At 36.5% G+C, this 25,195-nt stretch overlaps 1 protein-coding gene across 2 annotated transcripts in view; it reads right to left on the bottom strand.

Annotated features, from left to right (window-relative positions):
• Positions 1-25,195, bottom strand: part of CLTC (clathrin heavy chain) — a 74,771-nt gene that overhangs the window by 48,574 nt on the left and 1,002 nt on the right. The gene's annotated exons all lie outside the window — the stretch shown is intronic.

The following is a 25,195-nucleotide window of genomic DNA, read 5'->3' as shown; positions in this document are numbered from 1 at the left end:
TCAGCTATGTAACCTGTTTGCCTCACAACCTCTATTTGCCTCAGTTTCCTCAACTGTGAAAAGGGGATATTAGCTTCTGCCTCCTAGCTGTTGTGAGGATCAAATGAGATATTTTAAAGGGCCATCATAGTAGGCTCCATATAAATGCTAGCTACTACTATGTTTAGGGTGATAAAACTAAGTTACACTAAGTTATAAGTAATTCCATGTTAGGACACCCTTAAACTTTTTTTTAGCATTGATTATCACCCTACCTATTAAATCCATTTCCTTTATAATATTTTGGTCATGAGGTAGGTTGGACAAGATGGCCTCTGAGGTCCCACCAAACTCTCAGATTTCATGACTCCATTAGTCATGAAAACACTCATGCTCATGCCTGCTCTGATCTTAAGACCAAAAAAGGTCACTTATTTTAATTATACAATGCTCTACCTTAGTCCTTCCATTTCTGAGACTTCTATCTTCCTATTAAAGGAACAGAAACAATGAAGTAGCCTAAGAAGGAAGGTCCAGGATGTCTTAAATGCAGTAATAATCATGTGGCTCAATACTATGAAGGAAACAATCATCTAGTATTTAACAACTACCTGGACCAGTGAAGAATATTAAAACCGGCATACCAACTATTGCAACTTTTGGGGGGAAAAAATGGAGGGAATTAGGTAATAAAACAATTAACTTCAACAAACCCACACAAATCATTAAATATTTCTCTATATTACCAACAAAATCAAACAGGAAGAGAGAGAAGAAATTCCACTTCAAAAAATAACTAGACAGTATAAAATCTACCTCTCTAGACACACACACGTATATGAATACAATTACAAAAGCACTCTAAATAACTGGAGAAATATTAATTGCTCGTAGGTAGGCCAAGTCAATATGATAAAAGACAAACCTACCTAAATTTACTTATTCAGTACTACACCAAACTACCAAAGAATTACCTTATGCAGAACTAGGAAAAATATGTCAAAATTCACTGGAGAAATAAAAGGCCAAAAATGTCAAAAGAATCAATTAAAAAAATCTGGACAAGGAGGAAGTCTCTCTCAAACTATACTTCTAAGCAGTAATCATCAGAACAATGTGGTACTGGGTAAGAAATAGAAGTTTTAACAGATTAGGTATAGAATATGCAGGTGCAAATGAACACAGTAACCTAGTATTTGATAAATTCAAAGATCCCACCTATTGGGGCAAGAACTCACTTTGACAAAAACAAGAAAACTGGAAAACAGTCTGGCAAATACTAGGCATGGACCATTATCTCACACTGTATACCAAGAGAAGATCAAAATAGGTGCATGATTTAGATGATGGTATCACAAGCCAATTGATAGAGCAGGGAAGAAATTACTTGTCAGATCTACAGATGGGCAAGAGTTCATGAGCAAACAAGATAGGGAGGTTCCCAGAAGGCGGAGAGTTCATAGAGAGTTCTGATCATTTAAAATTAAAAAGAATTTACACTAACAAAAAACAATGTAGCTAAAATTAGAAGAAAAGCAGGATGGGGGAGGGAGGAACCCTTGTAGCAAGTTTTTCTGATATAAACATCTCATTTCTCAAATATATAGGGAAGTGAGTAAAATTTATAAAAATAAGAGCCTTGTCCCAATTGATAAATAGTCAACGGATATGAATAGGTAGTTTTCAAAGGACGGAATCCAAGTTATCAATATCAATGTGAAAAAATGATCTAAAGAAATGCAAATTAAAACAACTCTGAGTGACCACCTCACACTCATTAGGTTGACTGAGAGACAGAAAAGTAAAATTATATGCTAGAAGGGATGTGGGAAAATAAGTATACTAATGAACTGCTTGTGGAGCTGTGAACTTGTCCAACTATTCTAAAAACAATTTGGAACTATGCCCAAAAGTTTATTAAACTTTGCGTACCTTTTCACCCAGCAATACCAATACTAGGTCTATATCCCAAAGAGATCAAGAAAAGAGGAAAAAGACCCATATTTACAAAAGTATTTGTAGCAGCTTTTTAAAGTAGTGGCAAAAAATCAGAAAATGAAAGGATGCCAATCAATTGGGGTATGATTGAGTAACCTGTGGGATATGATTGTGATGAAATATTATTGTGCTATAAGAAATGATGAGCATAATAGTTTCAGAAAGACCTGGGAAGATTTACACAAACTGATGCAAACTGAAATGAAACAGGAGATCACTGTACACAGTAATAGCAAAATTATATGATGAATTGTGAATGACAGCTATTCTTAGCAACACAGTAATACAAGACAATTCTGAAAAACTTCTGACGACAAATGTTATCTACCTCCAGAGAAAGAACTCATGCAAGTCTGAATGCAGATCATAACATACTTTTTTTAAACCTCATTTTTCTTGGGGTTTTTTTTGGTGTTTCGTTTCGCAGTATGGTTAATATAGAAATGTTTTGCATGACTGTATATGTATAATCTACATCAAAGTAGGGGAAGAAGGGAGGGAGGGAATTTAGAACTCAATCATAAAAAAGAATATTAAAAATTGTTTTTACATGTAACTTAAAAAGATAAAATAATATTTTTTTAATTTTTAAAAATTTATTTTCAGTGTTCCACAATCACTACCATACAACCTAGATTTTTTTCTTTCCCTCCCTTCCTCCCCAAGACAGCATACAATTTTATATACATTCTACACATACGTTCCTATTAAATACATTTTCACCATAGTCATGTTGTACAGAAGAATTAAAATGAATGGGAGAAATCATATAAAAAACCAAAACATAATACAACAGAAAATGATCTGCTACAATCTATGATTTAATTCCATAGTTCTTTCTCTGGATGTGGAAGGCATTTTGCCTTAAAAGACCATTGGGAAAAATAAAATAATTCTTTAAAAAGAAAAAATCAATTCTAACAGACTTAGTAACTCTGATCAACATAATAACCTACCACAATCCCAAAGGACTGACCATAAAATACATTATCCATCTCCAGAGAGAGAACTGATGGTCTCAGAGTACAAACTGAAGCATTTTTTGCTTGCTTTTTTAAAAAAACATAGTGTGAAAATTTGTTTTGTATGACTATACATACATATTCACGAATTGCTTTTTTTTCCCCTTGCCTCCAAGCTTGTGTGGAAGAGGGAGTAGGAGGAGGAAGAGAATTAGAAACAACAAAAAAAGAATAAAGTCTCTGTGCTTTCAAAAAATAAAATTAATAAAAACTTCAATAAAAAAAGAATTAGGAAAATGGTGAGAATAGCTATTACTAAAGCACAAGACAGAACAAATAAGGTTTAGGAAGTATTAAGCTCTCACAAAGGTACTTTTTCCTGTTCAGACTTAATTTCTCTCAATGACTGAGAAACTGAAAGCCGTATAATAACTCTGGAATTTTTAAAAGTAATATTGTAGCAAAATATTTATAGCAGCTCCTTCTATGGTGGCAAACAATTGGAAATTGAGGATGCCCATCAATTGGGGAATGGGCGAACAAGTTGTGGTACATGAATGTAATGGAATACCACTGTGCTATAAAAAATGATGAGCAGGTAGACTTCAGAAAAACCTGGAATGACTTCTATGAACTGATGCTGAATGAAGTGAGCAAAATTAGGAGAATATTTTACAGTAATAGCAACACTGTGCAAAGAATAACTTTAATAGATTTAGCTCTTCTCTGCAATGCAAGCATCTATGACAACTCTGAAAGGCTCACTTTGGAAAATGCTGTCCACATTCAGAGAACTTTGGAGTCTGCATGCAGATGGAAGCATATTATTTATCCTCTTTTCTTTTTTGGTTGTTTTGTTTCTTCTTTCTCGTGGTTCCTCCCATTTATTCTAATTCTTCTTTACAAGATGACTAATGTGAAATTATGTTTACTATGAATATACATGTAGAGCCTATATCAGATTACACACTGTCTTGGGGAGGGGAGAGGGGAGGGAGGGGAGAGGGGAAGGAGGGGGAGAAAATTTAAAACTCAACATCTTACGGAGGTGAATAGTGAAAACTAAAAATAAATTCAACATAAAAAATAAACTAATATTATAGTCCTGTACTTGGGCTTCATGCCCTAGGCTACCAGATCTTGAGTTCAGGAGTTCTGAGCTACAGTGGCCTTCACAGATCTGGTGTTTGCATTAAGTTCCACAGCAATATGGGGTGCCCTTGGGAAAGGTTAAGGAGAAGAAAAGTGGTTCAGATCAAAAAGAGAGAGCAGGTCAATACTAAGCCAATCAGTGGTGGGATCAGGCCTGTGAGTAGCCCTCGCACTTCCAGTATGTTCAAGAAGGGTAAACAGAGCCTGAAAAAAAATAAAGAAATTTTGTCATTCTACTATAAGTGAGCTAATGAATTAAGGTTTTGAGAAAAGTTTCTTTGATTTGTTCTTTGCTTAAATACTGACTGAGAGTGTCTCATACTCTACTTTCACTTCCCTCTCATACCTCAATAACTTACAGGAACAACCAGTTATTTACTGTAGTAACAATTAGTCACAGACACTATGCTAGAACTAAAAGTCAAGTGAATTGTCAAACCATTAATTCAAATACACTAATAAGGTAAGATAACAGATTTTACACCTGCCAAAGTATGCAGTACAGAGACAACAGGTAGAACTATGTAACTTTTAATGAAATGGATTATGATAAAGGATATCCATGTAGCAGTTCTTTCTTTACATAATGGCTAGAACACTGAACCTTAGAAGCAAGATGCAAATCTTGTCTCAAACATTTAACTGGCTATGGGATCTTGGACAAGTCACAGTTAAGTCTCCATTTCCTCATCTATAAAATGAGGGTAATTAGTATCTATATCACTGTAAGAATCAAGTGAAATAATATATGTAAACAGCTATATAAACATTATCTTTTCAATTTATGTTTATTTCTGTTTAGCATTTGGCATTATATTTCTCCTGTAGCTCAACAGTATGTAACAGTACCTCCTAATACTTACCTATTACTATTCCATTAACTTCCTAATTGGTTAACTAGGAAAACCATCCCCTAACTACCTCAAAGGATTCAAAGCCAGGACATCTGAAAATGTCCTTTCCTTCTAAGTCATTCTTTAAGAAATCATGTAACACCACTAAGCTCTGCCCTCGATAAATCAAGGTATATATACTTCACCCTCAACTAAAGGTCCCTGTCAGATACCTATCTAAACTATGACAGTCAAGTCTCACAATTTTTACATGCAGAGCTAGAGAAAACATAGCTGAGTCAAAGCAACTTGATAAATTTCATAATTGTGAGCAGTTGCCTTACACGTAAAGTGTGAACAAAAGTCCAGACAGAATTTTCAACCCACAACTAGATTCTGTTTTTTCTCCCCATTCCCCCAATAAAGGCAAGTCAACTCCTGAATTTTTATCCTGCTACTTAGTAAGAAGTCCAATAAAATGAGAATGAGAATACCATATGGCTATTTGATAAAATGAGGTTTGATGATTACCTGCTCATTTTCTTTCTCTGCAATCCCTGTATATACCAACCTCTGCCACCCCTTCAACTAAAAAAACAAAACAAAACAACAAAAACCCAAAGTTTCTTCAACTTTTACTCAGAGACTAGAGATACTGAGAGTTTAAGTGAGAGTTAAGCCCAGGATCATACAGTCAATCTGAATCAAAACTGGGACCCTAAACCCAGATCTTCCTGGGTTTACTAAGTAATGATGCTTCTATAAGTGGTAGTAGTAATTGTTATTGAAAAAAATTACACAGAACAAATGTGCCTTTTATTTTGTTCTAAAAGTCAGGCTAAGGAATAAATAACATAACCAACTGCTACATTAATTTAAACTTTGACCACTGCTACTTGTTTAAGCAAGTAGAAACCACACCTCTTAGTAGGTGGCCATTATACAACTGGAAGATTGCCGCTCCTTAAAAAGGTGTGGTGCCCATACAAATCATAGTTCATTCATTCAAGATCCTGTGGAATTTTTTTAGCTGAGCTGTGTACAAATGAGATATTAAAACAGCTCCTTCAGGTTCTATAAAGCAACAGAAACTTCTGGGAACTCAAAATAAGGCCATAAAATTTTTTTTTCCTTATCCATTTTTTGGGGGGAGGCAAACAAGGTTAAGTGACTTGCCCAGGGTCACACAGCAACAAAGTGTTTGAGACTAGATTTTGAATTCAGTTCCTCCTGATTCTGCGACAGGTACTCTATCCAACATACCACCTAACTGCCCCTGAAATAGTTATCAAAGTATTTCTAGAAACAAGTTTAAGGACCCCAAAGCTGAGGAGCACCTACCTCTTAAGATTTTGTTATTTTTGCCAAAACACTATGCCTCCAGTCAAGCTCTAACATTAGCAGAAATAGTCTTCTGCATTGTATTTTTAACATGTCTTGTAGCCTTATCACCAAGCAGTAAAATAACATGTCATTTAATGAGCTCCTACCAAGCTTTAAGTCAAACACAGCAGGTGCCATTACCTATAGTCAGTGTTTGGTCTAGCAGACTGAAGATGTCCAGCTTTCCTAGAATTCAGGCCTTCACTGATTTTCACTTAGGTTAGTGCAATGGCTTCCTAACTGAATTTCCCTGACTCAAGTCCATCCTCCACATTGCTTTCCCTACTCACACTCCAATGGTTAGTTTCCCACTGCCTTTATGAAACCCTTCATAACCTAGTTCCAACCTACATTTCTGGTCTCATTATAGCTTACTCCTCCCTCCTCAACTCTGTAATCCTGGCCTGTCAGACTGGCCTTACTGCTGTTCTTCACACAAGACACACCATTGTCCCATGTAGGTGACTTTGTATTGCCACCCCAGACCCCAAACCTGGAATGCACTAACTACCCTCCTTTACCTCACAGAATCCCTTACTTCAAGATGCAGAGTAAGCACCACCTTCTACAAACATGAGGCCTTTCCTAATTAACCCTCAGCCTACCTTGTATTTACTCTCTTTATATTTATTCTCAATATACATATTCTTGTTTCTCATTAGAACACAAGCTCCTGAAAAGTAGAGTTTGTATCATTCTTTATCCCCAGCAGTGTGCCTGGAACACAATGCTTATCAAATGCTTGCTCATTGAAGAAAAACTGCTTAAGCACCACTATATTTAAGCAAATTATGATCAGAAGATTTACCTTAAACCATTTCACTGAAGCAACCCCAAGACAAAGAGGGATTCTGACAGAAATTAAAGGAATCTTCAATGTCTGTGAAACAAATTTTTATAACTAAGTGTCCTATCTTGTTCACATGACATTAGTACTATTTACAAGAGAGCACTCAATTTGGAATCAGAAGGCTTGGGCTTGAATCTTACCTCAGGCATGTTCAAATTATGTGACCCAGAGCAGTTGCTTAACCTATCTGAGCCTCAGCTTCCTCTACTTCTAAGGTACCTCCTTTCTATTGTGACCCGGGGCATATTTTGGGGGTATTTCAGCCTAGTTTTGCCTGTGCTTTTCCTCCTTTGTCTGCTCAGTGTTAGTGGATTGATATGAGGGATTCTGGCAGAGATGCATTGTAGGCCCTCCTAGTGTCCCAAGGATGAGATTTTGTGGAAGATTCTCTTTCTCTTTGCCTGGGTCTACATTTGGGGTCATTTTCCTGCCTCTGATGCTTTCCAGGTATGCAGTGGCATTGTCCTGAACAGACGAGCACAGTGTGTGGAAAGAGTTCTGCTCTCTCTGCTAGAGCCCATCCAAGGCCCCTGTACTGTGAATTATTGAATTCTGGGTGGATTTGGGATGTACATTCACCTTTTGTGACAAGGGTCACACTTTGGGGGGATTTTGACCTAATTCTGCTGTGCCTTTTCACCACTGGAGTTTCTAACTTCTGGAGAGTGCTGGTGGATGGAGGTGAGGGAATCTGGCCCAGAGTTCAATGAAGGCCCCCCCTGCTCTGCTGTGAAAGCCTTTCCCCATGGATTTCCATTTTTTGAAAATTCTCCTTCTCTTGGCCTGTTTCTCAATTTCAGGTTATTTTCCTGCCTTCTGTGCCTGAGTGGGGACCCAGCTCATCTTCCTCCTTCTGTCTCCCTCTCCTCTTCCTTTGGATTTACTGGTTAGATGTCCTTCCTTTATTCTTTGTCATTCCCAAAACCTTAAACCCAGGGCACTCTGAAGCCCATGGGTTCAACAACAATAGGTCCCTGCCCAAGCTCCACTTAATGGCTGCCTTGGAGTGATTATCAATAGTAACAGTTTCTATTTCCCTCCAGTTTGATTTATTTTTTCTTTTGCTCGTTAAAAGGGCCATTCCCTAACTAATTCTTAAAGAGGCCTATTCACTCAATGGGCATTACCTCCCTCTAAGTGAGTACCTAAAAAGGTCAAGGTCTCCCATTGCATCCTAGGCCGTTTCCAGTCATCCTGATGAATATCTGGTCAGTGGATCCTGATGGCTCAGGAGGAGAAAGTGAGGCTGGGTGAGCTGCACAGTCCTCCCTCAAAACAAAATCAAGTGCAAGTCATGCCATTATTTTTCTGATGGCATAGTCATCTTCAAAAACCAAGGACAAACACCACCACCACCACCACCTCCTTCCAAGCTCTAAACCTATGATTTTGTAGTTCTCTTTCTAGCATAACTAGCCCTGTGACAATTGTGTACAGAGAGAAAATTTTATGACAGGTGGTGAAGCTCTATCCTCTTGTCTCCCTCCCACAGGAGCTTTCTAATAACTGCTCAGTAAGTGAGCACACCTGGATATCATAAAGGACATTAAGGGTAAGCAACAAAAGCTTTCAGCTAGAAACTTATTTGGTTATAAGTTGTGCCTTCAACAGAAGGCAAGTTTTCTTACGAGAGATTTTTTTGTCTATGTAATCCCCATGCCTAGCATAGCTCTTTGCGCAATGTAAGCCCTTAACATTAATTAGATTACTTAAAAATAAGAAATATTAAACTGTTATTTGGGTATTTGGTAGATCTCTATTCTCATTTGGCATAACAGAGGTGCTAGATGTTTCCAGCCAAAGGAGCCTACAGATGAGCTTCAAGAAAATTAAGTTCTACCCCTCTATCCAAAAATGACTTTGGACTTTACTTGATTCAGATGTAAAATGATCACTTTTCCCACTGAATTCACACATATGTGGAAGATAAAATGGTGTGTGAAGGCTCTTTAAGAGACCTGTACTTGCAATGAATTATCGTTCACGGATCCTGCAAGAGTACAGATCACAAATCTACCAGGCCTTCTCATCCTGTGTGATTCTTGCCCAAGTCCTTCCACAAATTCTCCACAAAGGATCTACCTAACATGTTGAAGCCTTAACACTGTGTGCAGCAATACAGCAACACACTGTCTATCCATCTGTTACCCTCAACTCTCACTACACATCAAGTCTCTTTTCCCAATTATAAATTTCCTAGATATTTTATACTACTGCACATGCAAGTCACTATTAGCAATATGCTGTAGCCTTAAACCCACCTTGCATCTATTTTCTGCAATTTTGATATTTCCAAAATTGTGGTCCTTCTATGATCATTGCTATTAAACAGATGGCTGCACATGTCCAAGGACAAGTTGGGATTATCTAAGCACTGCACAAATTGCCAAATGCAATCTAGCATGCTTTTTTCTATTCAGTTTTAAGCCCAGCTCATTTTACCTGTCCAAGACACATGTACTAATGATCCAACTGAACAGACTGCCCATTCAACTACATAAAAGTGGAATACAAAGTGGCTTACACATATAACTGTTTTACACCCCACTTAATAGTGATAAATTGCCCCTATCAAGTCATTGAGTTTATTCCTAGTCTATGCAGGAACTGTATTTGCATACAGCTTATTCCTAACCTCCATCCCCACTGGTTTTCTAAAACTACTTCAACCAAAACAATTTGCTTCCTTTTGTTAGCTCAGTGGGGAACCAACACAGTGGGAAAAGTGTTAGATTTGAAGTCAGGGGACCTGGGTTCAAATTCTACCTCTGTCACAACCTGTGTGATGTTGGGCAAGTCTTTAGTCTCTCCCAGCCTTAGTTTCCTCATCTGTAAAAGTGAGGGGGTTGGACTAGATGACAGCTCTAGATTTTTGATAACTATCTTCTACTGTAAGATCTTACAAATAAATTCTTCTGATTATATGGACCCAAACTGCTTAATAATTTTCCCCACATTTACCTGCAATCCACAACAATAAGAACCAACCTATATAGGCTTTTGTTAAATATCTGACTAGTTAAGAGTTTGGTTCATGTTTAGAATCTAGCTTTAATCACTGAAGGGGCAATGCCTCAGTCAAACGGAGACCTAGGAAAGACTTAAAAAGGCCATGGTCTCCTGCTGCATCTAGGGGCTACTTCCAGTCGTCCTGATCTATAGCTTGCCAGTGGACCCAGATGGCTCCAGAGGAGAAAGTAAGGCTGGTGACTTTGCATAGCCCTGCCTCACTTAAATCCAACTCACTTGCAAGTCATGGCATAATCTTACTGATGTCATGGTCCTCTTCAAGAACAAAGGACAAACAACAGATCCCACATATAGCTGAGTTACAACAGGTAATAATAATAATAACAGGTAATAATAAACACAGTCAACTGAAAAGTACTGCTATTCTAGTATATTTAGGTTTAGTTTGTTTACCTAAATAAACTTTAAAAAATATACAAACTGCTAAACTTAAAATGATCTTGTGTCACTTTTCTAAAGTCATTTACACTTAAGTTAAAGTCTTTACCAGCTAGGTACTAAAATCAGGATATCAAGCACAAAACTAGGAATGTAGTGTATGCCAGTGCAGATAAGACCATATTCATAATGCACACGAAATATGCCAAATGACAAAGTTCCCAGACTCCACTTTTCCTCACCATTTCCACAAACTGTACATAAGACAATACCTACTGAACAAAAATGGATAAGAAGGAACAGCAAGGTGGTGCAGTGGATAGAGCACTGGCCTTACAATTGAGTCAGGAGAACCCAAGTTCAAAATCTGGCCTCAGATACTTTAGCTGTGTAACCCTGGTCAAGTCACTTAACTCTAGCTGTCTAAAACAAAATGAGTAAGGGGAAAAAAAATCTTTACGGTCTTGAGATTCCAGAAACTATGTATAGTAAAAACAGTATCTTCAGATCAAAGTTTCTGATAGGACCATGTGACCATTAATTACTAATCAATTACTTCTCAGTTCTAACATGACACAAAGAAGTAGAATGAGCACATGTTCAATAATCAATGCATGTTTTAGTGAAAAGTTTTGAACTGTTTCAGAAATGTATACCTCAGCTTAGTTCAGTTTCTAACAAGTCAGAAAATATAAAAACTGGCCTACCCTAAACATTGACTGCTTTGTACATCTTAGAATCATAGATTAAAAACTAGAAAGGACCTTAGGGGCATCTATGTAAACTACCTCCACTTACAGCTGAGAAAAATGAGTCCTAGAAAGATGATGTGATTTGCCCAAGGTCATAGGTCTAGAACAGTTTTACCTGATTCACAATGAGAATTAAAGTTCATTCCACCATTATTACCCCCACTCTCCTCTCCAAAAAAGTATTTTACCATACCTAATATTCCTAGCAATTATTGTTACCACACAGTAGAGATAGTATCACCTCAAAGCTTAAGAGAGCCACATTAACATCTTCCCACTAGATTGCTTTTTTTTTTTTTAAATCTCAAAATAATGTCACTCCCCTGAGTCAAGAAACTTCAATGATTCCCTATTATTTCTAAAATAAAATGCTTCTGTTTGTTATTTCAAAGACTGCCATTTGGTTCTTACCTACCTTTCCAGGCCAATTCTATTACTCCCCCTTACATACCTTTTACATTCCAGCTAAACTGGCCTACATTCCCTAGAGGGCATAAATGTCTGTTCTCTGTATTTGGTTTTTTTTTTTTTTTTTACACATCTGAAAATTTCTCCCTCCTCATTTCTGCCTCTTGAAGTCCCCATTAACCCTTCAAGGCTCAGATGAAGAGTATCAAACCTCTACAAAAAGTTTTTCCTGATTTTCCTAGTTGTTGGGAGTATTCACCCTCAAGCCGCCTCTCACCACACACACACAGGAGGAATTTAATACATGATTGCAAATTGAAAGTCAAGGATTAAGCTTCATCTTTCAAGCTATAAGCTCAACTATAGTACTTATATAACTGTGTGTGTGTGCGCACGCCCGCGTACACACAAAGCGTATCAAGTTTGCATAGTATGAACACTTTATTATCTGCTGAATTCAGCTGTTCAAAATGGGTGTGGAATCTCACTTGGTCTTATGACAAGTGATAACAGATTAGTGGTCCCCATGTATTTAAATTTGTTACCTTCTATTTTCCAACTTTCTAAAATACCACCCTTGTAGAAGAAAAATTATGAATTTTAAATCACTGCTATTTGGGGATTTCATGTTAGTGTACTGCCGCCACAATAATCCTAACCATATTTTATTTCAGCACCTATTCTCAGGAGAACCTTAAGTTTTACTAGAGCTTCCCCAAATTCAATCATGACAATTAACTTTTTGGCTCCAATACACTTTTTTTTTAATAGCTCTGTAAATGTTTGAGATATTATGACGTTTACAAGCATAATGTAAAGTTTAATGGAAAACTTTCCCCAGGAAGCTAAAAGTTGAAAAACCAAGGTAGTCAGTCAAACAGAAGAAAAGCATAAGTTTTGTCCTATAATAAATATGTTATAGTCAACAAGTCATTGAGTCTTTAAAAAAATTCTTTCTTCCCAATAACTATACAAAACTTCCCAACATCTCCTAATTTCAATAAGTCAAAATTGCTTTTAAATTAACCAAACCAAAAATGTTATGTAACCAGACCTACCTACTTCATTGGTTTGTGAGATTCAAATTAAATGATGAGAGTGGTATAAAAAGTGCTAAATGATATCTCAGAAGTCTGAAATGTAAATTCTATGCATCTCTTATTGTTAGCATTTTAAAACTTAAAAAAAATTAAAGTTGGTAACATTTTCATAAATGTCTATTCTAAATCATAAACTCGGTTCTTCCCACCTAAGTTTATAGCTTTTCTAAAATAGAAAAGCAATCCCAAATGCTATTCTTTAGGTTTACCTAATGTTTGCTGAAGAAAATAGAATCCTAAAAGGTATCTTCTAGCTCTAGGTCTGAAAGAAACAGGCCATTCGGACACAGTTCAAATGTCTGAAACAGCCATCTCCAAAATTTTCTGATCATGTCTCCAACATGTACACCTTTACTTGTAAATTATTTATATGTGCTATCATATACATTATAAAGCTTATGGAAAAATAGTTCTGTAAAAGGTAAGATAAAAATGAAGTAATATTTGATCAGAGAATTTAATAAGGAGCTACTAAACTATTACTAAGTAGAAACATGACATGACATTTCCTACACTTTAGGAAAATCACTTCGACAGCTGTGGAGTATGGACTGGAGAGAGAAAAACTAAAGATGAAAACCACTTAAAAGTTATTGCAATAATCCAAGTGGAGCTAAAGAGAGACTGAACTAGGGTAGTACTCATGTGTGAAGAAAGGTATAAAATGTTAAAGAGGTATAAACAACTAGATCTGACAAGTAGGTAGGATAGGGAAGAGAGTAACAGTGGACAACACCAAAATAGTGAATCTGATAACTGAAAGGATCATGATATCCTGATAACATAACTGTGAAGTTTGGAAAAGAGGAAAGTAAACAATGAGATCTGAAATGAACAATACCACCTCTTTATCCCTATTCATCCTGTGTAACTTACTCTGTCCCATTCCAAATAAAGATCACAAAGCCCAGCTTCCAAAGGAAACTTGCCATAACCACAAAGTGATCTTCTGAACAGCAAGTAGGGATTTTTCTTAGATTCTAACAGCTCTGAACGGCTAATGGTGGCTCCTCAGGAGAGAAGGTGGAGTTTTGTACAACAGAAGTACTAGAAAATAAAGGCAGATCCCACAATATTCCTGGGAAGGTGGGGTGTGACTCATCTTCTTATCCTTCAATTGATGGATCACGTACTTCTTGGTAGGCCATGAACCCCATTCTTGAAGACTACTGGTCTACAGGACTGTACTACTGAAACACCTGCAGAGGTCAGTTAGCTTTCTTGTTTGTTTTTTTTTAATGAAACAGGCAATACCCCAATGCTAACTAGCCATCTTTAAAAGTATATATAAACTGGTAGGTCCACAGAATCAACCTTTATGCAAAGAGAATAGCATATTACTACAACATTCAAAGATTGAAAATAAGACTTGGAAAATTTCAGTTATGGCTGACATCCACCAGGAAGGTAGTTCAAGATTAGCCCTTTAAAATGGGAGTATGGAAGGATATCACATACTCATGGTTCAGATAAACTCAAGTATTCTGACTTGCAAAATCTTTTGACATGCAAAATCTAAAATTTGGGAAGTTCCTTCCTACAACTCATGTAGGCATTTCCTGGCATTCAATCTCAGCTGTGTCTACAAATGGCATAGTTAAGATTGTCAGTGCTAAGCAGACTGGCTCAGAGTCTAATGATTTCTACTAGAAACACAAGTCATGTATGATCACATCTGAAAAGCAAAGTCATCAGAAAAGAGCTTTACTGTAATTGTGCCAGTTCCTGAAAAGCAATTGCTTGTACTTCAAAACATCCATAGACATACTAGGGAAGGATTCACTCATTGCTTTAGCTTCAATATTGTAGCCATCTTGTATTTGTGACAGTTATTAAGAACTGAACTGATGATTTCACAATTAGTGCTAGACTTTACATTTTTTAAGATCCTTCCTCTTTGTTCTGCCTGGATAGTTAGAATATAAAGGAAGTGTTGGCTTAATTCAACTGAACTATGAATAGTTATTTCGAAATTATGAACAATGCCATTTCCGCTATCATAAGCTTTTCTGCAAAGAGAAAAAGTATTTTTGAGTCTTGACAAAGACATGAAAATAGCTCTTACTACAGCAGAACTCAAACGGAGATATGGTTGGGTTTTTTGATCCAGACCTATGATTTCATTGGTATAGAAAACTCCTCTGGTGCAAAGTACCTTGGCATATGTAGATCTGCAATTTATTTTAAGTTTCAGGCCTCAAGAGTTGCCTAGGGAACTGAGAGATTAAGTGATTTACCCCAACGGTCACACAGGAGAGTCATTCGCAGGACTTGAATTTTGACTTAGAAGTCAATTCTAGCACATCATGCTACCTTTTCGTAAAGGTTTAATGTTTGAAATTCTTTATGTTTTAATTACATTATGGCATGGTAACCTAATGCAATACCAAAATGCAGATAACTGTGTTTGAAATAATTATCCTAGATCATTAATTCAGCACAATTCCATTTCACAACCTTGCAACATTCTTCAATAGGAGACTGACTATAACTTCCAGTGAATATGTGCTGACAGTAGTCATCCCACTGAGTCCTTCCTGGAAGTCAGCAGATTCAATCATATGAAACTACAGTTGTTGCGTTCTTCCAAAGGAAGGGAAGAAAAATGCTGAGAAAGCAGCATTCCTTAAATTCAGGGGACAACAGGATATCAACCATTGTGCTCAGCAGAAAAGGCCCGAGAGGTTTATCTTCATGAAACAAATGAAACCTTTAACTCCCTGATCTAACAGTGTGAGGTAAGGGACACACTGTTCAGTTGAATTTTGATATGAGAGCAGCAGTAACTAAATTTGTTCCTATTCTATATGCTATCTTTTGAAGCAGTTCATCTTACCCAGAACACTGGAAAGGCATGAATCACTCAATGGAATTAAAAGTGCAAATTCACAGGCAGGGCTTTATCTTAAATATTCTGCTGCTTTAATCAAGCAGCAAAACTGAGTCTCTTTAAGGAATATACTCATGTAAAACTGAGAGGTTAAGGATCTTTGGGAAGTAATTATTTTTGCCTATCACTCTACAAAACCTAGATGCTTCTATGCAAGTATTATAGATTTTTTTAAAAGCCACTCAAAAAAAGGTGCTACATGATTTCATCTAGTCTGATAGCAATAACTAGTAAAAAGAATTCCTACCATGTAATTCTGAAATTCACTCAAGATTTGCGAGATAAAAGCACCACTAAAGTGATGTGGCATGATTAAGAAATATTTCATGAGATATGGAGCTTCAAGTGTTAATGAGTGACTGAAGATTCACTTGCTCTAGGAATTCTTCCTCCTCCACCATCTTCCCCCTTGCCCCAAATGAATGTCCAAACATTTATTCACCTGTTAAAGAGATAAGTAAATAGAAAGGAGATTTAATTTCTAAGCAATCTCATAACAGAAAATTAGTTGCCTGCAAAACAATAGTGAGCAAAAGAATAATTTTACCGACCCCATGTGTAGTTTCACATTCTCATAAAAAATTATACCATCAAGCTTAACTGTTTGAGCCTATTATATTCCCTACTTAAAGTTACTTGGTTGGCATCAAGCAATTTATTAACATCAATCACTTATTAAGTGCCAAGCGTGTGCAAGGCACCCTGATAGGTGTTTTTAATAAATGAAGCAGTCTTTGTCCTCTGGTCTACTATCAGGATAAAACTGGCCCACAAATCTAAAATTAGAGCCTACTAACCCACTAGAAGATCAGGATAGGTTTCACAGAGAAAGTGGTCCCTGAGCTGATACCTGAAAATTAGATGGCCTTCTTTTACAAACAATTTTTATTCAGAACTAAAGCAGGGTTCCATTGGAGGATTTAAAACTAATACTCAGAGGTTCCAATCCAAGGAAAACTTACTAAACGTCATTCCAAATTAGAATCAGATGTCTGAATTCCTAGGTTCAATAAGTAGGGCATCAACATAAATGTTCTCATTTAAGTTTAGATTTAAAATTTACTTATTAAAATTTAATGAGTCCCATAATAATAGTAGTTCTATGGCTCAACTCTTAGCCTGACACTGTATTAAGATATAACTCAACCCTTTCTACTATAGAAAATGCATCACACTCATGACCACCCTATGTTGATAGATTTGCTAGGAAATAAGAAACTACAATTATTATCCCTTTCATATCTCAGGGGTTCAGCATGTGGCACCCAGTGAACTAGAAAATCTGTGTAAATTTTTGGCCCTCCCTTCATAACTACAGAAGAAGTCTGAATTGTTGTGATATTAAAAGATAAAATATGCTGCTATTATATTTTACACATTTGAGTTTCTAAATTTTTTCTGTGTCATCTGACAGTGATGATTATCACCAGAATATTGAGTTCCCTCACCAGGTTATCTCCTATACTAATGAAATCACAAGTCTGGCCCCAAAAGAAAGGGGGAGGTAAAAGAAAGATATTTAAAGCTGTTAGACCAAAAACTTTCAGAGAATATTTGAAGTTCTAACAGGAAAATATAGTCACCACAGATTCTTGATTAAAGGATATTCTTGTATTGGGAAATAGATCTGTCTTCAGATAGTGGTAATATACACACATAGGGATGAGGGAGACAATGACACTTACCTAGTCAGCTCTGAAGTCCTATTTTAATACTTCATCACATAGAATTGACCCTGGGGACTTCAAGGCTATTGCCAGTAAGAAATAAACTCTGGAAGAGCCTGGTAAGATGGAAAGGCTTATGGTGTTTGGGGTACAATGGGGAAAACCACAGGTTTTGGAGGCAGAGCAACTGGGTTTATATCCTAGCTCTTCATACTCACTACCAACTAGTGCCAGTGACCTCTGTAGGCCTCAGTTTCTTCATTTTTAAGAAAGGAGAAAGGCAGGACTAATTAAGTGCTTATTATGTGCCAAGCATTACATTTACAAATACTACCTCATTTGACCCTAACAACCACCCTTCAAGGTACTACAATGCCTTTGCCCAGGATCAAACAGCTCTTAAATGTCTGAGGTCAAATTTGACATCAGGTCTCTCTGCTGCCGGGCATTCTGTCCCCAGCACTACCAGAATGTTCAAATCAAGGATTTTTGAATTATTTAAGTCCAGTCCACTTGTGTTTTTCAAATATTCATTCAAAATGTTCAAGGGACAAGTATTAATGATCTAGTCTTTGCAAGATATAGTGTTTTGGGTGTTCAGTGATTTTTGCTATTAAACTAGCATAAATCCTTTGGTACAGTAAATTAAAATGGCAGTAACTTCAATTTTTTTTACTTGCTTATGCCATATATTGTCAATGTCATACCCAAACAGTACTTTGTATTTCATTATAACTTTAGCAGGCTCTTTCTGGGAGTACATAGACAGTAAGTAGCTAAAGAGGATTAGACTAAGTGAGGTTGGGACTTGTTGGTGGCATTTTTTGTAAGATGAAAGATAAGATTTGAAGCTAAAATGAAGAGAAAAAAGGTAGACGTATAAAGGATCTGAGAATTTATTCAAATGACAAAGGTATCTAGAAATGTTAGGATCCAGGTTACAATGTTCTGAAATAAATCCAAGTACTCATAATGATTTTTTCCCTATCCAAAAAGAAAATTTTAATATGCTTCACAAGTCTTAAATAAACTAACCATTTGTCACCACAGGCCCTGGGTTTAAAAATTCTATAGAAAGAAGTACCAAAACAGAAATCACGCCTCACAGCTAGTACTGACACATGGCTAACATTAGCAAGTGAGGGGTGGGAAGGAAATGGGGAGGGAGGACAACTGATTTCCTAGTACACAAAAATGGCCTAAGCAATTAAATGTAATGTTATTATTTTCAAACTACTTGACAAAAAATCATTCTTTTTTATAAGTGGTATAACAAACAATATAATTGGACATTCAGAGGATTCAGCATTTTTATTATATCAAGATTATGCCTTGTAACTCCTAGTATGTCCACTAAAAGCAATAGAACTGACTAGTTAGAAGGTCAATAAACTTGATTTATTCCTCTAAATAGAATTAGCACTTCACTGGAACATAAGTATGTTGACCATAAAGGGAATTATTTACCTCAAGTTTAAAATCTCATTTCTCCAAGGGAAAACTGAATTCAAAAAGAATTCAAATTACTAGCCTCTTTCCATATGCAAAAAAAAGCCCTTGAAAACTGCTTTTCCCTGAAAATCTGAGGACCTTATTTATCTGTTTATTTAAAACATATTAGTATTAATGTTTTTGTACTGGTTTTCCACATAGATTTGTGACCAATCTGTCATACTGGGTGAACCTATTACACAGGTTGGTATGGAAGGTGGAGGAGAGAGGTTTGCTTTAGGGGATAGGATATGATTGAGTTCCACTAATATGATATGTCTGTTCACAGAAATCAAATGCTTTCAATGACTGTAATGACCTTCTGAAGCATTCTTACCAGATAATGTGAATCCTGATTTTTTTTTTCCAAGTAAAGAATAGGACATGCTGATGTGCATATTTATGCATACTAGATCCCATACCTATGCTTTTGGAGTCTTATATTGCTCATGAAGTTCTACTGATCACTGTGGCCAACCGAACTCTTTTTGTAGGGTAAATTATTGTTAAATTCAGGTCATAAACACTTAAGATGTGTTATGTTAACTTAAAATAAGATGAGAAATTTTAAATTTGGTAATTCATATCACAAAATCAGCAGTCAGGTACTCTAGTTTGGAAGCTGGGATGTGCATTATTATAGATTAAACAATGGAATTAAAGTTTTGAAAGTATTAACTATTAGCACTCAGCCAAGAATGGAGGAAGCACCTAGACCTAATTTGTTGTTTTATTAATAAGTACTTGCAATTAACTTTTGTTAAACTTATCAGATTTAAGGAGAGTGCCCCAATCATTTAATATGAAGGTCCACATAAAGATTAAGTAATAAAGTCACTGCTCTGTCTATGGGAAGGCAAAGCAAACCCTTTCCATAAGATCATTTACAAAATACTAACAAAAAGGTTTTCTGTTTATTTAGCATCATTATGTGGTTTCATAGGTTCTTCTGGGAACTATAATTCGATTTTAAAATCACAAAATTAAAAGTAAATTAGAAACTGACCACAGATTAGCTTTTCTCTCAATGATGGGCATTAAGAACACAGTCAATATAAACAGGTAGTATTCTGCTACATCATTTCTAAAGAGTCTATTTTCCTTTTGTACTGGTAATGTTCCTACCACCTTTCTCCAAAAAAGACCTATAAGGAACTCCATGTAGAATAGCCTGACCTTCTCCCTGCACCTGTCTACCAACACCTCTTTTTAAATACAGACCAACTTAGAACCCTATTACCTTCACCTACCACGTAGATGGCAGTTGCTGACTTTTGCTTTTCCAAAAGCACAACCCTGAGTAATGGCCGTTCAAAATAATGTTAAATCAAAGTTGTCATGATTAATTTAAGTGGCACTGCATATTATTTAGATGCAAGGCAAAGGTTAACAATGCCTTAATGTGCGCACAGTTAACTCAAGACAGACCCCTGAAACAGAAAAGGAACATGAAAGGCTGGGTGATGTAGTAATGCATGAACACATTTTCCTTAAGCCCTAAAACTAGCAATTACCAGAACGATGCATGCCACCAGGAGATAAGCTTCATATAAGCTTTGTCGTGGTCATTAGTGTGTCAAAGAAACACTATAATGATGTACCTACTAATCTTTTTTAAAGAATACACAGTTTGAGACTATGGCTAATATATTCTAGACTCCTTCAGAGTCTTTGGTCTGTCTGTTACATAAATTTATGCTATTACAATATCAAGCATGATTACTCAAATCAGTGGAATATTCTAAATTTTATGAGACGTAGAGAATACAGAAAATTAACAGCCATAGGATCACATATTAAGCTGAAATGGTCCGTAACAGTCACTTAGTCCCATACCCTTATTTTACAAATGAGGGAACAGACTTCTAAAACACACAGCTAATAAGTAACACAGGGACCTGAACCTATATGCTCTTATTCCAAGAACAGTATTCTTGTCACTGTACCATGCCACCTCATTATCACCAACTATCAGAACTGGAAGGGCCCTTATCAATCACACAGTCTTCCTTCTTTCTACCCACCTCTCTTGTATGATAGATGAGGAAACAGACGCATTGTTGTTAAGCGACTCATCCAAGGCAGAAGTAGAACCTACTAGGTTTTTCAATTTCTAGTCCAATAGGGGTAGTTAGACTAGATAGCCAAAGCTCCTTCCAGGATTAGCTGTGTTATGCTTCCTGGTGAGAGTTCTCAAAACTAACCAAGTCAATCCAAATGCTACCTGCTGCTAACTTCATAGCTAGTGATGTGGCTGTTTAGTTCCCATCCTGGGCCCCTGTGGTCATGATTTGTGAGAGTTCTCAAAATAAATATACTAACCTACATTTACCATGATGACCATTGCTCTCCAACCATTTTCATTACCCCCTTTTCCACCTCTAGCACTAGGACCAGTAATCAAACCAGCACTACCATTCCTAGAAAGAACATGCCAATCAACTGCTCTTCTGATCCATTCAGCACCTTATGAAACACCCTTCCTAGCCACCACTCCCTAACGTCTACTATCTTCAACTATTACAATGTAAGATTATGGACCGCAAGGACTATCTTGCTTTTCGGATTTGTGTTCCTAGAGCTTGCCACAGTGCCAAACACACAGTAAGTGTTTAATAAATGATATTTCATTTATGAAACAACTGCCTTTTCTTCAGAATTTTTAAATAATATAATATCTGAAATGTACAAGGAAATGTTACTACAATAAAACAATTCTGCAGTTCTATAAGTACAAAAACCCCATATTATCCTTTTGAATACCCTCTTGTTCCAGTTAAAATGGTTTTTTTTCCTCCCCATCCCAATATTGTATGTCTTTCACCCAGAATCTCAAAATCTGAAGGGATCTCAGGAGCCATCTAATCCAAACTCCTCATCTGAAAAATGAGGAAGTAACTGAAGAGCAGGAAGGTTAAGTAACTTGACCAAGGGTACACAGATGAGTAAAAAGGCATAGGATCTGAACTTAAGTTTTCTAATGCCAGAGTTGGCACTATTTCTTCTGTAGCATGTGGCCACTATGGATACATGTTTTAGAGAAATATCTGTGGTACCTGAGAGAACTATTAAGTGACTGACTAGTAATGAGGAAAAGATTACATACAAAATCTAATAAAATCTCAACATAGCTGAGTTACCTATAACCTCTGATTAGGGAATAGGTCAATTCTTTGAGCTCAAATTCAGCAGGAAAGAACAATTAACACATTAGGGTTCTATTTATATCTATTCACCTTGGTCTTCTACCTAATTTCATTCAAACATTAATAGTCCCTTATCTTCACGGAATTGATAATAATAACAGCACTTATTTATCACTTCAAGATTTGTGAAACATTTCCCACATGTTGTTTCACTGGATCTGATATGGGGAGAGCCATAAAGGTAAATGATAACAAGGTAGATTATAAGGACAAAAAGAGACCCAGTCACAGATCTAAGAAAAATCTGCCAGATCAGTTTTTTAGCTGAGATGAATATGGAGTGGTAGCAATCCAGCAAGACTTCTTCAAGGAAGTGGCCCCTAAAGCTAGCCCTAGGATAAAGAAAAGGTATTTAGACAGGTAAAAATGTGAAGGTAGTATTTCAGGCACAAGGGATGGTCTGTACAAGATAAAACTAGAAGATAACTGAGTAGTCCAGAATGTACTATAAGTTAAGGCTTATAAATATAGCTTTAAGACAGAATGCAGAAGGCCTCAAATGCCAGGTAGAGCTTAGATTTTATCCTATTGGTCATTGGGAGTACAGAAGAGCAAGAAACCCATGGTCAAACCTATGCAAAGGATAAATTATAGAGGAGAGACCAGTTAGGAGAGTATTATGTTCCAAAGGTGATTAGTACCTAAACTAGGATGGTAGTAGCAATGTAAAGAGGAGGAGGCAGGAACTGAAGAAATGAATCCAAAGTCTCAGGTACAAAATAAGATAAATTTATTAATACTGTCATAGTTTTTCTAGAAAAAGTCTATCCAATGTCTAGAATCTAAAAAGATATCTTTAGGCTCAATGGTAGATTTTATACCAGGTCAAATGCAAGGAAGTTTAAGGAATATGGTGGCAAAGTTGAACAGAACCTCTCAAAATAATGGAATTCTAGTGTGACCTTGGACAAATCCCCTCACCTATAAGAGGGCTGAACTAGACGGTCCAAGGTCCCTTCTAATTCTATATCTGTGATTCAATCAATTATAATCAGAAATAACAATGTTATAGCAGAATGTGCATTAAGTGGCTTAGTTAAATATCAATTCTATAGGCTTCCAAACTAATATATTGTTCTTAATCATAGTGAAACAAGTTCATTCACAACTATCAACCATATCCCTTTTCATCACACTTTCATCTCAAGAGATTATCCATTACTACAACTTAAATGACATAGATACTTTCCTTCCCAGGATGTACTGTGGTACACCTGCCTATTTTGGAGAACACAATTAATTATTGTGGAGGATGAGGAAAGGGTGAAAAGTAGAAGTCTCCCAATAATTCATTATTGCTTCCTGCTTTTAAACCAAACTGCTCTGGCAAGCAAACATGCAGTTCTACCACCCAACTCACACATTCCATATCTTTATTCACTGGACAAAAGGGAAAGGTCAAAGGTAAGACCAACTGTAAATCCACAAAACCTGGGAATACAATGGCATATGCTATAGGTGCTAGAAAAAGAGAGCAATGATTTGAAGGTTGGGAGTAGTAGCTAATGCTTTTTTTTTCCACTTTCTGTCCCTAAAAGAAACCTGTTCCAAGAGAACCATCCTTGGAATATCTTCTCAGGATAATTAAATAAACTGACCTTTGCTGACAGACCTAAAGCCTGTCGATGAACTTAATAGAAATCAAGTTATAGTTAGTTTTTCAAACATCTTAAAAAGGTTAAGCAGCCTCTACACCGAAAGTATTGTTAATAAACTATTTCATTTAGGTCTTATGTGTTTTGAAATTATCCTGAATTACTTAAGTTGCACACTTATTGTCCTATATACTTTTAAAGGATGTTGTGCAAAACTATATAAAAGCAGCCTTGCAAAGAACATTAAAAAAAAAATCCAAGGCATCTATTTTTGCCTATCTTGTCCAAACTAAATGTCAGTGGTGATATACCTGGCCTATAAAGAATCAATGAGTAGGAGTTAGCTTTCATTTTTTAAAGTCTTTCTTCTACCTATTTTTATTAAATAAGTGGGTTAGCGGATATTGTTATACTACTGCCAAACTTGGGGGAAAAAAAGAGGATTAGGATTCAACAGATTATCTAGTAGGCTTTACTTCTGCAGTTAAAAAAAATGCCAGATACACCTGCTTTTTAAAAAAGTATGTTCTATATACATCTGTGTGAGAAACTATACAGCAGAAAATTCAATTTGAATATTTTCACTTTTTTCCCCAAGTCTCTACATGAATCCTCAATTTTCACAAGATAACCATGTCTTCACCTAAAAATAAGATATTTAAAATTTTCTTCACTCATTCCATCATTAAAATCAAATTTCAGATTGTGATCTCTTTGATGCCAAAGTGTATTCTATTACAGCATAGAATGCTTTATTCCATCCATGATTAGAAAAGCTTCAACTAAGTTTTGTTCCACACACCATTGTTTCCTTAGTCTTTCTAAATAGTTCTTTTTAAATACAGGGGGGGGGGAAATGGAAATTTTTTTGTCTTGCCCATATAAGCAAAGATAACAAATGTCATAAAAAAGAGGTTTAGCTTAATATTAGATATCAATGGCCTAAATAATAGCAGATTCTTCCAACAGGAGGTTTGCTCATCTGTCCTAGGTGTAGTAACAGAGAAAAAGCTAAGAAAAATACTCTTTAATTGGGAGAAAAAAAAAAAAGTTCAATAGTTAGATTTCACTGTCTGACATCAATAACACCATCCCCATTTAAAAAACAGACAAACAACTGATGAGCCTGAACTAAGGCAGGTGGTTCATTTGGGGAGATAGGATTTCAGTCAAGGTGACATAGGCTGATGTGGAGGGGGAGTTCCAAGAACAGAGGCTGAAGTCCTATCCTAGACCACTTCCATAATGCACCTGCCAGCAGACACCGAGCCGGCTCAGCCCATGCCTCCCGATGCAAGCCCGTTTGATAGACTCCTAACATTTGGGAAGGTCCTCGTAAACTGAATGACAGGGAGGGCTCAGGGACTCTGCAGGTCAATCGAAAGCCAGATTCTCTCCACCTGGGGGCCCTGTTCCATTCTGAGATAACCAAGGGATAGCCCTAGCTCCACGGCCTCAATTTCCTGCAGGCCTCAGTGACCCCTGGACGTCTCATACAGTCATCCTTGATCCCTGGAACCA

The sequence above is a fragment of the Notamacropus eugenii genome, chromosome 2, assembly GCF_028372415.1.
Source record: "Notamacropus eugenii isolate mMacEug1 chromosome 2, mMacEug1.pri_v2, whole genome shotgun sequence".
In the NCBI taxonomy this organism is placed as follows: domain Eukaryota; kingdom Metazoa; phylum Chordata; class Mammalia; order Diprotodontia; family Macropodidae; genus Notamacropus; species Notamacropus eugenii.
The sequence above is the reverse complement of the archived record's forward strand: the minus strand, read 5'-3'. Positions and strand labels throughout refer to the sequence as shown.